A 15,692-nucleotide genomic window follows, 5' to 3' on the forward strand; every position below is an offset into this window, starting at 1 on the left:
CCAACTGGAGGGTAGTCCTACCTTGCACATGATAGGCATATCAACAGACAAAAAGGAAAATTAGCAAGGTGGATAGGATATATGTTCTGAAAGAATATGCAGAATTAATAACTGAATCCCGCAAAAAGAGGAATTTTTAAGTGAAAATATCAAAAACATAAGGGGTTCCACATTTTAAGGGGTGGTGGCCAAAATTCCATAGAAATACTAATATTTCTGTTGAAAGGAAAGGAAGGGCTTCACACAGAAACTAACAGCTCTTTTATGTAACACAATTTGTGCAATTGTGTTGTTCACAATACACTCGTGGTGTTAAAGTTAAGCCATTCATTGATGTGGCAGAAGAGCACACATTCCACCTTTCTGATCAAACTGCAGTTCCACCAAGCCCTGTAAATCAGGCTCAATTGGGCTCATGTAATGATAAATCAGACGAACATGCACCATCTAAGGCGATTTCTACCATTCCTCCAAAAACAAGACATCATAAAGAACTTCTATTCTAACATATACAATTGGCCATATGTCAAATAATCAACCACGAGTGGAGTATAATGCGAAAGACAAAGGGGAATTAACCATAATTTACTTGATTTTTGCCCATATTACAATTTTTTTTTCTTTATTGTATTTCAATTCCCCATCGGGGCGGGCTGGCAGCAGCATATGAGCTGCTCTTCAGCCGAAAAACATAGAACAAACAATAGAAGACATTTAAAAATAACAAAGGAGAGAATATGGTGAACATTATATATATATATATATATATATATATATATATATATATATATATATATATATATATATATATATATATATATATATATATATATATATATAAAGGGTGAACATCATGGAAGGCCATAGACAAAAAACGGGGTGACTGTAAAATGGAGATAAAAAACTGTTTAAAAGTAGCACACACAAAAAGCCATACACTGCGACAGTTAAAAGAACACAAGGCACAGTATGACTGGAGCATAAAAGGTACCGATGGATGGCGTAGCACAGGCTTCTCCCAAGGTGGCTTCCGCCAGCTCCCCCTCCCTGATGATGTCCTCCACCCCTGCATCTACCCCTCCTATGAACTTTGATCCTCCCCCCCACCTCCTGTGTCCTTTCCTTTAGGCACCCTCCCTCCCCCCCTTTCCCTTCCCTTCTCTTTCCTTTCCCCCCTCCCTCCTACCCTCTCCCCCGGGCTTCCCCTCCCCCTTCCTCCCTCCCCCTCTCTCCTTTGCCCATGGCATCTCTGCTCTCCCCTCTCCCATTTCCCCCTCCTCCTCCAACATCTCCTCTCTCGGCAGGTCCCCGGACTCGTACACGCTCAGTGAACATTCGCACGCCGGAGATCATCGCCATCAGTGTTTAGTGTGTGTGCATCGTTTTGTGTTTCGTGCAGTTACAACTCAACTGTTCACATGTGCCGTCGCCGTTCTCCATGTTTTGTGCGCCGTGTCTCCAAGTGTTAGTGTTTTTTTTTTTTTTTCATCCAACGTGAACGGCTTCTTGTTTCTTGTTTTTTTTTTGTATCTCCATTTTTTGCCCGCCGTTTTTTGTATTGTATATATATGTTTATTGTTCCACTTAAGGCTGAAGAGCAGCGTACTATGCCGCTGACAGTCCGCCTGTATAGGTGTTTAAAACTACAACAAAAGGAAAAAAAAAAAGAAAGGCGTAGCACATATACACTGACGGCGAACCTCAAGGCAGTACACAATAAAAATCACACCTCTTGACGCACAGGAGCCCATATTAAAATATTTTTTTTTTCCTTTATTGTAATTTTCAGCACCTCATACAAGGCGGGCTGGCAGCAGTTTAATACGCCGCTCTTCAGCCTTATGGGGTACAATAATATGAGATAGGTGACACAGAAAATACAAAAAATGGCGGGCAAAGAAAGTAGTTACAAAAAAACAAAAAACAAGAAGCCGTTCACGTTGGACGAAAAAACACTAACACTTGTTGACATGGTGCACAAAACACGGAGAACTGCGACGGCACATGTGAACAGTTGAGTTGTAACTGCACGAAACACAAAACGAAGCACACACACTAGACACTGATGGCGATGATCTCCGGTGCGCGAATGTTCACTATGCGTGTGCGAGTCCGGGGACCTGCCAAGAGAGGAGGAGGAGGAAGGGGAGTGGGAGAGGGAGAAGAGAGAGCAGAGATGCCACGGGCAGGGGAGAAAGGGGGGAGGGAGGAAGGGGGAGGGGAAGCCCAGGGGGAAGAGTGGTGGAGGGAGGGGACGGGGGAAAAGGAAAGAGAAGGGGAGGGAAGGGAAGAGAAGGGAGGGAGGGAGGGTGCCTAAAAAAAAGGACACCGGAAGTGGGTGGTGGGGCAGGGTCAAAGTTGATAGGAGGGGTAGATGGAGGGGAGGAGGACATCATCAGGGAGGGGGAGCTGGCGGAAGCCACCTTGAGAGAGAGTAAGGAGGGTGGAGAGATGGAGACCGGGCGGGACGTGGGAATACAGGTGCGGCAGCGGGCGGGGATGGGAGAGGATCTGGGATACGAGCGGGTGAGGAGGATCAAGTTTACGGGAGGTGTACAGGATCCGTATCCTTTCAAGGAAAAGGAGGAGGTGGGGGAAGGGGTTGAGATCATACAGGATCCGCATGGGGGAGGGGAGACGGATGCGATAGGCGAGGCGGAGAGCATGGCGTTCCAGGATTTGGAGGGATTTATAAAAGGTAGGGAGGGCAGAGATCCAGGCTGGATGGGCGTAACAAAGGATAGGGCGGATGAGGGATTTATAGGTGTGGAGGATTGTGGAAGGGTCCAGACCCCACATACGGCCGGAAAGGAGCTTGAGGAGACGGAGTCGGGAACGTGCCTTGGCTTGGATTGTACGGAGATGGGGAGTCCAGGAGAGGCGACGGTCGAGCGTGACGCCAAGGTACTTAAGGGTGGGAGTGAGGGCGATGGGACGGCCATAGACGGTGAGATAGATATCAAGGAGGCGGAAGGAAGGGGTGGTTTTGCCTACAATGATCGCCTGGGTTTTCGAAGGATTGACCTTGAGCAACCACTGGTTACACCAAGCGGTGAATCGGTCAAGATGGGATTGGAGAAGGCGTTGGGAGCGTTGCAGGGTGGGGGCAAGGGCAAGGAAGGCAGTGTCATCGGCAAACTGGAGAAGGTGGACGGGGGGTGACGGCGGCGGCATGTCCGCCGTGTACAAAAGATACAGGAGGGGGGAGAGGACGGAGCCTTGGGGCACACCGGCGGAGGGGAAAAAGGTGTAGGAATCCGTGTTATGGATGGTGACATAGGAAGGACGGCGGGAGTGAAAGGAGCCGATCAGACGGACGTAGTTAATGGGAAGGGCGAAGGTCTGGAGTTTGAAGAGGAGACCGGAATGCCATACGCAGTCATATGCACGTTCGAGGTCCAGGGAGAGGAAGATTGCGGAGCGATGGGAATTAAGCTGGTCAGAAAGGAGATGAGTGAGGTGAAGGAGAAGGTCGTCGGAAGAGAAGGATGGCCGAAAGCCACACTGGGTAACGGGAAGGAGGCGGTGCTGGCGGAGATGCTGGTGGATGCGTCGGGTGAGGATAGATTCCAGGACCTGGCTGAAGACCGAGGTAAGGCAGATGGGACGGTAGGAGGAGACGGCGGACGGCGGTTTGCCAGGTTTAAGGAACATGAGGATATGGGAGGTTTTCCACAGGTCGGGGTAGTAACCGGTGGACAGGACTACATTGTAGAGCCTGGCCAGGGTGGAGAGGAAAGAGACAGGAGCTTCACGAAGGTGACGGTAGGTGACACGATCGTGACCAGGAGCGGTGTTGCGTCTTGTGCGGAGTGTAGCAATGAGATCCTGTGTAGTGATAGGGGCATTGAGTTCCGTGTGTGTAATGTTGTCCAAGTACTGGAAACCTGGGGCGAGGGGAGGGACGGAGGTGTCAGTTCGATCGCGGACATCCGGGAAGAGGGAGTAATCGAACTGGGGATCATCGGGGATGGAAAAGACATCGGAGAGGTAGGAGGCAAAGTGATTGGCCTTACTAAGGGTGTCAGGGAAAGGGTGATCATCATGGAGAAGAGGATAATAGAGGGAGGGTTTTGTTCCGGTAAGGCGACGGAAGGCCAACCAGAACTTGGACGAGTTGATTGGCAGGGTAGCATTGAAACGGGTGCATGTATGTCACCAGTCCTGGCATTTCTTACCCGCGAGCAAATTACGAATGTGTCGCTGGAGTTGCCGGTGGCGTCGTAGTGTGTCCGGGTCACGCGTGCGGAGGAAGGCACGGTAGAGACGACGGGATTCACGGAGGAGAAGAACAGCCTGTGGGGGTAAGGTAGAACGGTGGGGGTGGATGGCGACAGTAGGGACGTGGGCCTCCACGGCCTCAGACAAGGTCTGCTGGAGGAAGGAGGCGGCATGGGTGACATCGTCAGGGTGGTGGTAGGGGAAGGGGTGGCTAACGACCTGGGTGGAAAGGGTAGCCCGGTAGGCATTCCAGTCGGCTCGGGAATAGTCGTGGACAGACTTAGGGGAAGGATTCGTACGAGGGTCGGGGCGAGGGCGACGACTGTCTGAAATGGTGAGGAGGACAGGGAGATGGTCGCTACCAATAGGGGGTCGGGCTTTACACTTTTGGGAGTAGGTGGGATGGGGGAGATTGCAGGTATTGCAGGAAGGAGGGGATTGGAGGTTAGGGCACTGCCTGAGGAAGTGCGCTTGCCGACAATGCGGGCAGGTGGGGGCCTCGTGGAACTCAGTTGTGGGATGCGCGTTATAGCGCAAACACCTCTGGCAGCGCAGGGATTGAGGAGGGGAACGGGAGGGGTCGACCTTGTACCGCTGGTTAAAAAGGAGGGCACCCTCCTTCAGGAGACGGTCAATGGAGGGGGCGTGCTCAGAAAAAACCCGCATAAGGCGGGTGGGGCCGGCAGCGTTATGTATGCGGCGAACCGCACACACCTCCAAACGAGGATGCACTTTGAGCTCCGCCAACACCTCCTCCTCCGTGATCGACGGACTAAGCCGAGTGATCACGGCGGTGAGAGTTGGCGGGCGACGCGGAGGTTGGGGTTGGCGGGAGGGAGGTGGTGAAGGAGCAGGGGTGAGAGAAGCATGAGGGCCAAAGCAGGTGACAGGGATGCGGGAAAGGAGGTAGGTGTGGAGGGTTGGGCTGGGGGAGGAGATGAGGACCGAATCACGGCGAGGAGTGAGGAGGGAGATGGGGGCACCAGGACGATGCTGGCGAAGGAAGAGGGTGAGGTTCTGGGCTTCAAGGAGAGAGGGATCAGGACGGGAGAGGAGCTAGCGGTAGGAGGAGGGGGTAGAGGAAGAGGATGAGGGGGCAGGGACAGGTGGGGAGACATCCATGGCATCATGGGTGGGGGAAGGAGGACGAGGCGGAGCCTTTTTGGAAGCAGAGGAAGCAGGGGTGCCACTGGGGCGCTTGACGGCGGTGGAGGAGGTGTGGGGGATGGGAACAACGGGAATGTGGCGGGGAGGGGCAGGTCCCGGGGCTGGAGTCGGCGCTGGTGACGGTGACGGTGAAGGCGAAGGCGACGGCGACGATGACGATGACGGTGGCAGTGGCAGTGGCGGCGGTGATGGCGAAGGTGACGGGGAGAGCTGGGCGTGGACAGTGGCCCGACGGGCCACCACCCAAGCCGGAGCTGCAGTGACAGGCTGGGGGAGTGGGGGGAAAGGATCAGAACGAGAGGAGCGAGAGGAAGAAGCGGGAGAGGGGGCGACAAAGATAGAGGGTGAAGGGAGAGTGAGGAGAGGTGGGATGGAAGGAGGGGGGTGGGACTGGGCACACCAAGTTATAGTGGTGGAGGCGGCGGAAGGGGAAGTATAAACTATGGCGGTGGTGGTAGCGCTGGCAGCGGTGGTGGGGGCGGATATGACGGTAGAGAGAAACAATAACGAACAGAACGAAGAGGAAAGGACAGAAACTGGGGACAGACAAAGACGAAGACGGATGAAGACGAAGACGGCCGTAGACTAGGGTCAGAAGGGGGGAGAGGACGGAGCCTTGGGGCACACCGGCGGAGGGGAAAAAGGTGTAGGAATCTGTGTTATGGATGGTGACATAGGAAGGAAGGCGGGAGAGTAAGGAATCGATCAGACGGACGTAGTTAATGGGAAGGGCAAAGGTTTGGAGCTTGAAGAGGAGACCGGAATGCCAGACGTGGTCATAAGCGCGTTCGAGTTCAAGGGAGAGGAAGATTGCGGAGCGATGGGAATTAAGCTGTTCAGAAAGGAGATGAGTGAGGTGAAGGAGAAGATCGTCGGAAGAGAAGGATGGCCGAAAGCCACACCGGGTGACGGGAAGGAGGCGGTGCTGGCGGAGATGCTGGTGGATACGGCGGGTGAGGATAGATTCCAGGACCTTGCTGAAGACCAAGGTAAGGCTGATGGGACGGTAGGAGGAGATGGCGGACGGCGGTTTGCCAGGTTTAAGGAACATGAGGATACGAGAGGTTTTCCACAGGTCGGGGTAGTAACCGGTGGACAGGACTACATTGTAGAGCCTGGCCAGGGTGGAGAGGGAAGAGACAGGAGCTTCACGAAGGTGACGGTAGGTGGCACGATCGTGACCAGGAGCGGTGTTGCGTTTTGTGCGGAGTGTATCAATGAGATCCTGTGTAGTGATAGGGGCATTGAGTTCTGTGTGTGTAATGTTGTCCAAGTACTGGATCCAGGAGCGAGGGGAGGGACAGAGGTGTCAGTTCGATCGCAGATATCCGGGAAGAGGGAGTAATTGAACTGGGGATCGTCGGGGATGGAGAAAACATCGGAGAGGTAGGAGGCAAAGTGATTGGCCCTACTAAGGGTGTCAGGGAAGGGGTGATCATCGTGGAGAAGAGGATAGTAGGGGGAGGGTTTAGTTTCGGTAAGGCGACGGAAGGCCGACCAGAACTTGGACGAGTTGATTGGTAGGGTTGCATTTAAACGGGTGCATGTCTGTCGCCAGTCCCGGCGTTTCTTAGCCGCGAGCAAATTACGAACGTGTCGCTGGAGTTGCCGATGGCGTCGTAATGTGTCCGGGTCACGCATGCGGAGGAAGGCACGGTAGAGACGACGGGATTCACGGAGGAGGAGAACGGCCTGTGGGGGTAAGGTAGGACAGTGGGGGTGGATGGCGACAGTAGGAACGTGGGCCTCCACGGCCGCAGACAAGGTCTGCTGGAGAAAGGAGGCGGCATGGGTGACATCGTCAGGGTGGTGGTAGGTTAGAGGGTCTCTATCGACCTGGGTGGAAAGGGTATCCCGGTAGGCATTCCAGTCGGCTCGGGAATAGTCGTGGACATACTTAGGGGGAGGATTCGTACGAGGGTCGGGGCGAGAGCGACGACCGTCTGAAATGGTGAGGAGGACAGGGAGATGGTCGCTACCAATAGGCTCCAGGACATCCACCGTTATGCGGCCAAGGAGGTTGGGGGAGGAGAGGATAACATCAGGAGTGGAGTTGGATTCGGGACGCGTGTGCTGGGGGATGGGAATGAGGTCGCCTTGAAGGGAGGAGAGGAACCGATGCCACCGCCGTAACTGGGCGGCGGAACGACTATGGATGTTGAGGTCGGCGGCGATCACGTAGGAGGTAAAGGTACGATCGACGTGGGAGAGGAAGGCGAAGGGAATAGGAGCGTTGGGGCGGACATAGATGGTGGCGCAGGTAACGGTAAGGCCGGGGAAGAAGAGACTAAGGATCAGGTGTTCGGTGGGGTCGGGAAGGAGAGGTTGGAGCCGAACGGGGATCTGGCGGTGGTAGCCAATGGCAACTCCGCCACGCGCAATTGGGAGGAGATTATCGGAGCGGTGGAGGAGGTAGGGCGAAGTGTGAATGGTGTGGTGGGGTTGGAGGAAGGTTTCATTAAGGAGAAAGGCATCCACGCGGTGGGTGGCAAGGGTGTGCAGGAAGAGGTTCCTGTTGGCGGGTAGAGAGCGGATGTTGTTGAAAAGGATATGTTGCTGTCGCGCCATGATCGGGATTTAGACGAGGGTGTCAAGGTGGGAGAAGGTGAAATGGGCCTGGTTGTTGGAGTAGGTGGCGTACATCTTGAGTTGGAATATGGAACGGGCGGCAAGGGAGATCTGCTGGAGGGTATGGGGGCGCTGAAAGGGATGAACATTCTGGAGGACGATGGTAAGGAACCTGATGATGTCCTCAGTGGCGGGGGGGGGGGGACGAAGGGAATTGCCAGGAGGGGTGGGGGCGTCCAGGGGACGGACAGGGACGGTGAGTTGAGGAGTGTTTGGAGGGGGTCGGGCTTTACATTTTTGGGAGTAGGTGGGATGGGGGAGATTGCAGGTATTGCAGGAAGGAGGGGATTGGAGGTTAGGGCACTGCCTGAGGAAGTGCGCTTGCCGACAATGCGGGCAGGTGGGGGCCTCGCGGCACTCAGCTTTGGGGTGCGCGTTATAGTGCAGACACCTCTGGCAGTGCAGGGATTGAGGAGGGGAACGGGAGGGGTCGACCTTGTACCGCTGGTTGAAAAGGAGGGCACCCTCCTTCAGGAGACGGTCAATGGAGGGGGCGTGCTCAGAAAAAACCCGCATAAGGCGGGTGGGGCCAGCAGCATTATGTATGCGGCGAACCGCACGCACCTCTAAATGGGGATGCGCCTTGAGCTCCGCCAACATCTCCTCCTCCGTGATCACTGGACTAAGCCGAGTGATCACGGCGGTGAGAGTTGGCGGGCGACGCGGAGGTTGGGGTTGGCGGGAGGGAGGTGGTGAAGGAGCAGGGGTGAGAGAGGCATGAGGGCCAAAGCGGGTGACAGGGATGCGGGAAAGGAGGTATGTGTGGAGGGTTGGGCTGGGGGAGGAGATGAGGACCGAATCACGGCGAGGAGTGAGGAGGGAGATGGGGGCACCAGGACAATGCTGGCGAAGGAAGAGGGTGAGGTTCCGGGCTTCAAGGAGAGAGGGATCAGGACGGGAGAGGAGGTAGCGGTAGGAGGAGGGGGTAGAGGAGGAGGATGAGGGGGCAGGGACAGGCGGGGAGACATCCATGGCATCATGGGTGGGGGAAGGAGGACGAGGCGGAGCCTTTTTGGAAGCAGAGGAAGCAGGTGTGCCACTGGGGCGCTTGACGGCGGTGGAGGAGGTGTGGGGGATGGGAACAACGGGAATGTGGCGGGGAGGGGCAGGTCCCGGGGCCGGAGTCGGCGCCGGAGATGGTGACGGTGACGGTGAAGGCGAAGGCGACGGCGACGATGACCATGACGGTGGCAGTGGCAGTGGCAGTGGCGGCGGTGATGGCGAAGGTGACGGGGAGAGCTGGGCGTGGACAGTGGCCCGACGGGCCACCACCCGAGCCAGAGCTGCAGTGACAGGCTGGGGGAGTGGGGGGAAAGGATCAGAACGAGAGGAGCGAGAGGAAGAAGCGGGAAAGGGGGCGACAAAGATAGAGGGTGAGGGGAGAGTGAGGAGAGGTGGGATGGAAGGATGGGGGTGGGACTGGGCACACCAAGTTATAGTGGTGGAGGCGGCGGAAGGGGAAGTATAAACTATGGCGGTGGTGGTAGCGGTGGCAGCGGTGGTGGGGGCGGACATGACGGTAGAGAGAAACAATAACGAACAGAACGAAGAGGAAAGGACAGAAACTGGGGACAGACAAAGACGAAGACGGATGAAGACGAAGACGGCCGTAGACCAGGGTCAGGACGGCGGCGACGGCGGCGACCAGGCGGCAACGGCGGCGGCGGCGGCGGCGGCGGGCACCGGCTGGCGGCGGGCACCGGCTGGCGGCGGGCACCGGCTGGCTTCGGCGGCGGCGGCGGCGGCTGGCACCGGCTGGCGGCGGCGGCGGCGGGCACCGGCGGCGGTGGGCACCGGCTGGGGGCGGCGACGAACAGAGGGACGGACGGACAGCAGACGGCGGCGAACAGGCAGACGGACGGACGGATGGACAGCAGGCAGCAGCGGCGGCGGCGGACAGCGAGCAGGCAGGCGGACAGACGGACGAACAGCGACAGCAGGAAGCAACGGGCAGGCAGGCAGGCAATCAGACAGACAGACAGACAGACACAACCGCCGAAGACGGAGATTACAACCTGAGAGTAGCCCAGGCGTTGCAACCTGACGTCGTCGACTGAGGGGATCCAACCCTCTGATGCATATTACAATAAATTTTTTTTTTTTCATTTATTGAATTTCCGTTCCCCCCGAAGGGGGCTTACAATTTTTTTTTTTTTTTTTTTTTTCCTTTATTGAATGTCAATTCCCCCCGAAGGGGGCGGGCTGGCAGCAGCTTAGGACGCCGCTCTGCAGCCTACAGGTTTTCTGACAAAGAGCAGGAGAATAAATAATAATAAAAAACAGGCGATAAAATCGGGGACTCATTGAGTAACAAGGTGAAAAGAAAATGGGGAAATGAAAACAAACAACAGAGGGATGATGAAGCGAATAAAAATACATACGGAGCAGACAGGGGAAACAATAGACAATTAAAAAAAACACGGCGACAGTCTGGATTCTGTTCGCAAAGTATATAAAACGCACACCCAGCGACAGCATGGTTTCTGTTCGCAACACAACACTGAATAGTCACTAGAACACAGCACGAAAAAGTCGGCAAAGGTGACACCACAGTCGAGAGCAGGTGGGGGGAAACTGAACAGGAGATGGGAAAACAAAAAGGGGGGGAAAGGAGAGTAAAAGCGAAGGGGGGGGGGGACCGGGAAAGGAGCTGATGGAGGATGAGGACCCATAAGAGGGGTGGGGGGCAGACGCGACAGGGAGGGGGGTAGGCAGAGGAGGGGAATACAAAAGGACTGGGGGGGAGAAGGGAGGTAGGGAGAGGTGTAGTGGGGAGGAAACAGGACGGAAGGGGGGGGGAGAGGGAGCCCAGGGAAAGGACAGAGGAAAGGAGGGGGAGTGAGGATCAGAGTTGATAGGAAGGATAAATGGAGGGAGAGAGGGCATCATCCGGGAGGGGGAGTTGACGGAAGCCACCTTGGGAAAGGAGATGGAGGGTGTAGAGATGGAGGGTAGGGGGGCCACAACGGTGAAGACGGGGCAGGGGGCGAGGATGGGAGAGGAGAGGAGCAACCAGGGGGTGATGGGGTTCAAGACGGCGGGAGGTGTAGAGGATGCGGATATGTTCGAGGAAGAGGAGCAGATGGGGGAAAGGAATGAGATCATAGAGGAGCCGCGTGGGGGACGGGAGGCGGATACGGAAGGCGAGGCGGAGTGCATGACGCTCAAGGATCTGGAGGGACTGATAGAATTTGGGGGGGGCAGATATCCAGGCAGGACTGGCATAACAGAGGATGGGACGGATTAAGGATTTGTAGGTGTGGAGGATGGTAGAGGGGTGCAACCCCCATGTCCGGCCAGAGAGGAGTTTGAGGAGGCGGAGGCGGGTGTGGGCTTTGGATTGGATGGATCGGAGATGAGGGGTCCAGGTGAGGTGACGGTCAATGGTGAGGCCAAGGTAGGTGAGGGTGGGGGTGAGACGGACAGGACGTGCGCAGACAGTAAGGGAGAAATCCAGGAGCCGGAAGGAGCGAGTGGTACGACCTACGATGATTGCCTGGGTCTTGGAAGGATTGAGTTTCAGGAGCCATTGGTTACACCATGCAGCAAAAAGGTCAAGGTGATTCTGGAGAAGGCGTTGGGACCGTTGGAGGGTAGGAGCGAGGGCGAGGAATGCGGTGTCATCAGCATATTGCAAGAGGTGCACTGGAGGGAGAGGGTTGGGGCATATCTGCTGTGTACAGGAGGTAGAGGAGAGGGGAGAGGACAGAGCCCTGGGGCACACCGGCAGAGGGGTAGAAGGTGCGGGAATTGGCATGATGGATGGTAACGTAGGAGGGGCGGCGGGAGAGGAAGGAGGCCACCAGACGGATGTAGTTGATAGGAAGGGCGTAGGTTTGGAGTTTAAACAGGAGACCGGGATGCCAGACACGGTCGTAGGCCTTTTCAAGGTCAAGTGAGACAAAAATGGCGGAGCGACGGGAGTTAAGCTGGAGGGAGAGGAGATGAGTGAGGCGGAGGAGTTGGTTATCAGCAGAGAAGGAAGGTCGAAAGCCACATTGGGTGTTTGGGAGGAGGTGGTTTTGGTGGAGGTGGAGATGGATGCGCCGGGAAAGGATGGATTCCAAGAGCTTGCTGAACACCGACGTGAGACAGATAGGACGATAGGAAGAGGCATCAGATGGAGGCTTATTGGGTTTGGAGAACATCAGGATACGGGAGGTTTTCCACAGGTCGGGATAGAAGCCAGTGGCAAGGATGACATTGTAGAGGGCGGCAAGGAGGGAAAGGAAGGAGGGAGGGCAGTGTTTGAGGTGGCGGTAGGTAACGCAGTCGTGGCCGGGAGCAGTGTTGCGTTTAGTGCGGAGTGTGAGGCTGATGTCCTGTGTAGTTATGGGAGTGTTAAGTGCAGATGGTGGGGTGTGGCCCAAGTACTGGAAGCTAGGAGCAAGGGGAGGAACAGAGGTATTCGTACGGTCCATGACATCAGGGAAGAGGGAATAATCAAAGTGGGGATCATCTGGGATGGAAAAAACATCAGAGAGGTGGGAGGCAAAGTGGTTGGCCTTACTGAGGTTGTCAGGAAAGGGACGGTCATTAAGGAGGAGAGGGTACTGGGGGTGGGGCGGTTCCCAGTAAGGCGGTGGAAAGCAGACCAATACTTGGAAGAGTTGATAGGGAGCGTGGTGTTGAGGTGGGTACATGTCTGGCGCCAGGCTCGGCGTTTCTTCACAACAAGCAGGTTGCGGATGTGTCGCTGTAATTGCCGGTGGCGGGTAAGTGTATCCCGGTCACGAGTGCGGAGAAAAGAGCGGTAGAGGCGGCGGGACTCCCGAAGGAGAAGGACGGCCTGTGGAGGCAGGGCGGGGCGGTGAGGGTGGACGGCTTTGGTGGGGATATGGGTGGCGACGGCGTCAGACAAGGTCTGGTGCAGGAAGGCAGCAGTGCGAGAGATGTCATCAGGAGACTGGAGGGTAAGGTCGTGGCTGTCAACCTGGGTGTGAATGGAATCCCGGTAGGCATCCCAGTTGGCACGGGAGTAATCATGGACAAGTTTAGGAGGGACGTCAGGGCGAGGAGCGTGGCGGGGATGGCGACCGTTAGAGATAGTGAGGAGGACAGGAGCATGGTCACTGCCAATGAGGTCAAGGACATCTGCGGTGATGCGCCCAAGGAGGTTGGGAGAGGCAAGGACTACATCAGGAGTGGTGTTGGATTCGGGCCGGGTGTGCTGGGGCAGGGGAACCAGGTCTCCCTGGAGAGTGGTGAGAAACTGATGCCACCGCCGGAGGTCGGCAGGATCGCGGCTGTGGATATTGAGGTCGGCGGCAATCACGTAGGTGGAGAAGGTGCGGTCAATGTGGGCCAGGAAATCATACGGGATGGGGGTGCGAGGGCGGACATAAATGGTGGCACAGATGATGGTAAGGGCGGGGAAGAAGAGGCTGAGGGTGAGATGCTCGGCAGGATTGTTAAGGAGAGGTTGGGGCCGGACAGGGAGGTGCTTGAGGTGGCCTATAGCAACTCCGCCACGTGCCAGAGGGTACGGGTTATCGGTACGATGTAGGGTGTAAGGGGCAGTGGAGACGGAGATACGGGGCTGAAGGAAGGTTTCATTGTGGACGAAGGCATCCACGCGGTGCTGACGTAGGGTGTGGAGGAAGAGGAGTTTGTGGGTGGGCAGGGAGCGAATGTTGTGGTACAGGATACGGTACGGTTGTTGTACCATGGGAGTGGAGAGTTAGACGAGGGTGGTGAGGGGGGTGAAGGTGAAGTGGGCCTGGTTGTGGGAGTAAGTGGCATAGGTGGTAAGATGGAAGATGGAACGGGCAGCGAGGGCGATTTGGGAAAGAGTGTGGGAGCGCTGGAAGGGGTGGATGTTTTGGAGCACAATGGTGGTGAAACGGATGATGTCCTCAGCAGTAGGGGGAGGGCGGAGCGAGTTGTTGGGGTGGATGGGGTCATCAACAGGACGGACAGGGACGGTGAGCTCAGGGGTTACTGGTGGAGGTTTCGCTTTACACTTCGAGGAGTAGGTAGCATGTGGTTCATTACAAGTGTTGCAGGAGGGGGGAGAGGTGAGGTTGGGGCAATGCTTGAGGAAGTGGGAGGCTTTGCAGTGGGGACAAGTAGGGGGGTTCTTGCAGGCAGAGGTAACGTGGTCATTGTAGGTGAGACAGAGTTGGCAGCGGTAGGATTGGACAGGGGAACGGGAGGGGTCCACCTTATGGCGCTGATTGTAGATGAGGGCTCCCTCGGTGAGGAGGCGGTCAATGGAGGAGGAGGATTCAGTGAATATCCGCATGAGAAAAGTCGGCCCGGCATCATTGAAGATGCGACGGGCCGAGCGGATTTCGATGTCGGGCCGGGAGTTGAGTTCCGCCAACACCTCAGCCTCCGTGATCACGAGGCTAAGCTTCGTGATCACAGCGGTGAAGGTCGGCGGACGTCGGGGAGGTTGAGGCTGACGGGGAGAGGAAGGGGTGTGGTAGGGGGTGAGGGTTGCACGTTGGCCAAATTGGATACGAGGGATGCGGGAGAGGAGGTCGGTGTGGAAGGAAGCATTGGGGGATTTTATGAGGACCGAGTCCTTGCGAGGAATCAGTTGGGAGATGGGAGGGGCTTACAATAAACTGAGTTATGTATTCATTTATGTGCATTTATTGCACTGTATTCAAGAAGGCCATACGTTCACTTAATAAATTTTAACAGAACGTCAAGAAAATATTTTAGGTTTACCAGCAGAGCATTTGCATTCACCCTTCCATAGAATAATGCTAGTGTTCACTGCAATTAGTTTGTGTTTGCTCCGCTATACAGGCACTGCAGAGCAGACGGCGACAAGGGATGGAGCCTGAAAGGCTCGCCATGTTTTTCCCGGCAGCGCGCCGCGCTGACATCTGTCGGCAACGCCAAGCAACAGGGCCTTCAATCGACGGCCGATTATTCGATGTCGAAATAAGAAGCTTAACAGGAAATGGTTGGAAATAACAAAAATCTCCTTATCTACTGCAATTGAATATGTTTAGATTCTTAACAAAGGTGGTAAACTCATCCGTGTCTCTTTTTTATTTGCAAAGATAATTTTTCATACTCAGTAATATTTGTGGTGACATGTTGGTTAAAAATGAGAAAGACATATATCGAATGTTCAGCATCTCCGGCGGTACACCGAAAGGTTACCGCCCTTCGATAGTGCACTCTTCGCGCTCATCGAAGTGCTAGGGGTTCCAGGTGCCAGCCAGCAGCAGCAGCAGCAGCAGCAGCAGCAGCAGCAGCAGCAGCAGCAGTTCCCGGTCCCGGTCCCGGCCTGCAGCAGTGGTCCCGCAGCCAGCCAGCCCTCCGGTGGCAGCAGCAGTCCAGTCAGTAGCAGCAGCCGCCGCCCCGGCCCCGTCCGCGGCAGCAGCGTCCCTGCCTCTCGCCGTCGCCGTCGCCGTCGCCGTCGCCGTCCGTCGTCTCCCAGTGTGTGTCCTGTCCTTTTAGTGCTGTGTTTTTTTCTTTCTTCTTCTTGTCGTCATGTCCGCCCCCACCACCACCGTCACTACTCCCACCACCGCCATCGTGTATACGTCCCCTTCCGCCGCCTCCACCACTATCACTTGGTGTGCCCAGTCCCACCCCCCTCCTTCCATCCCTCCCCTCCTCTCTATCCCTTCGCCCTCGCTCTTTGTCGCCCCCTCTCCCGCTTCTTCCCCTCGTTCTGATCCTTTCCCCCCACTCCCCCAGCCTGTCACTGC

This window comes from Schistocerca serialis, chromosome 11 (assembly GCF_023864345.2).
Source record: "Schistocerca serialis cubense isolate TAMUIC-IGC-003099 chromosome 11, iqSchSeri2.2, whole genome shotgun sequence".
Classification (NCBI taxonomy): Eukaryota; Metazoa; Arthropoda; class Insecta; order Orthoptera; family Acrididae; genus Schistocerca; species Schistocerca serialis.